Raw genomic sequence first — 2,448 nt, forward strand, 5'->3', positions numbered from 1 at the left:
TATATATATATATATATATATATATTAAAGTTTAGTAGTTAGGTATGTAAATACATAAGAATTATGTGACAATTATGTAAATTTCTCTCAGGGTTTTCCAGAATTACTCGGAGAAACGAGACCTTGAAACTGGCCGAGGGAGATTGGACCGAGCCTATGGAAGAGAACTCAATTGGACTGCAGTTACCACATTGGGTTAAACTTGATGGAGACGGGTAATGATATGCCCGCGTCAAATCTAGATGCTAATTAATAGCCCCACCTTTTTTTCTTTATTATTTATTTTTTATTTTTGGGTAATAACACAGCAGTCTCTGCCGATTTTTTTGATGGAAAACCCAACGAAAGTATTTCCATGCTTCTAGATTATTTTTAATTTTCATTTATAGATATAATATTATTATATTGCAGTATTTCTCATATAAATAAAGATATCGTTTTTAGGGGTGTAAAGGAGCTCGTGTTCGGCTCGTTTCTATTTCGAGCTTAAGAAGTATGTTCGTGTTTGACTCGTTTGCTTAACGAGTCGAATACGAGTTGTTCACGAACAAATAGTCATTTTAACAGCCCTAATCATGTAGCCATAAAACAATAAGTTTTTGAGCAAGATTTAAAAATTATTATTTATATTAAAACATGATTTGAATCTAGTTTAATAATTTTTTTCTATTTTCTTAATCAATATTTTAATTGATTATAAGTTTTTGTAGCCTTGTAGTCAATTAGATTTTTTTAAAATACTACTTAATATATACATAAACTTGATGAGTAGTATTTCGAGTCAAAACGAGCCGAACACGAACGAACACATCTTAGTTCGTGTTCGGCTCGTTAACTTCTTGAACACAAGCTAAACACGAGATTCTAAACGAGCCGAACACGAACTGTTCACGAACAACGAGCCGTTTTGACAGCCCTAATCGTTTTATTAGAATATAAATAAATAAATAAAACGTATTACTATTTATTACTGCAAAAATGATGAAGATTCAACAATATCATATCCTCGCTTATTACAAGCGTATAATTTTTAAGTCCCGTAATTTAAAAGAATTAAAAATGTGTTTTTTAAAAGGATTTTTGGTAGGTTAATTGTTTTAACACTTCGAATTTCGTAGATGGATTAAGATTTAAGACCATGTACTTGTCTTGAAAAAGCAGTTGTTGTCACGTGGCATTTTGTGACGCTTAAAGTATGTGGATGACGTTAAGCATAATTTTTTTTTTTTAAAACAAAGAACCTAATCAAATAAGGTGATTTGCACTCATATCACTCAATTTACATATCACACATAAAAATTGCACATTTAGAAAAAAGGGTATTTATTTACATGCATACCATCTTATTCCTATTTATTATATATTGATCATTATGTCTTTTTTTTGTCCCTATTAATGAAATTTACGTACATACCACTCAATTCCTATGTATTTATGCATCTAACACCCAAAGTTTAACTTGAAAAGTTTGCTTATCATCAAAGGTGCATTTCACCTCATGAAAAATAAGGCGGTGATATTTTTGATGTGATATGAAGGATTTATGTGATAAAACACAAAAAAATTAAAGTTTAAGTGTTAGATCTGTAAATACTTATTTGCAAAAAAACATGGGGACTTTTCAAAAATATTTACTAAATAATATTAGGATTTGGAAATGCCATTAAATAGCATTGACGAAGGAATTAAGTAAGAAATTAGTAAAATCATAGTTTATTTAGTCCTAAATCGACCAATTTAAGCCGGTGGGTTGTGTTGGTCGTTGCAAATTAAGTAACCGACCACGGAGTAAGAGGAAATAAAAACCGACAATATTTATTTATTTTTTTAAGTTACTTTTTTAATATTAAAATAATGCGAAATCAACATTATCACGTGCCAAGTTGCTCTCATGATCTCGAGCTTTGCATTTATTTCCCTAAGAATATGTGGTTTGTTATCGTAAGGAAAAATCAAAACCTCGTTAAAGAATAAGTCCGGCGTAAGGTGCTCTTTGGTTTGCTGGAATATATATATATATATATATATATATATATATATATAATATATATACTGTATAAAATAAAAACAGTGTTGATATGCCACCAACAAATTTTCATCATCCGGCACGAATCTCGAGGTAATAATTTGAGCAAGAAATATTCAAATATTGATAAAAAGTCATCGAGAGCTTCGATTTCAGCAAAGTTATAATCAAACTGACCGACTTAAAGAGACAAATCTAATGATATCAAAGTTAGTCAAATCAAGCCTAGATCAGTGATTAAATTATTCTTGAAAGATTTCCGGATACATTTGAAAAATCAAACAAATGTCGAATTCAGCGAGTTCTTAGTTGAATCGAGCGTCTCGAAAAGACAAATCCAACGAGCCCAAGATTGCTCAATTTCAACATCGTTAAGGCACTCAAATGTCCATCAAACACCATCCGATCGAGAAAAGCTCTCC

This window comes from Phalaenopsis equestris, unplaced genomic scaffold, assembly GCF_001263595.1.
Source record: "Phalaenopsis equestris unplaced genomic scaffold, ASM126359v1 Scaffold000765, whole genome shotgun sequence".
NCBI lineage: Eukaryota > Viridiplantae > Streptophyta > Magnoliopsida > Asparagales > Orchidaceae > Phalaenopsis > Phalaenopsis equestris.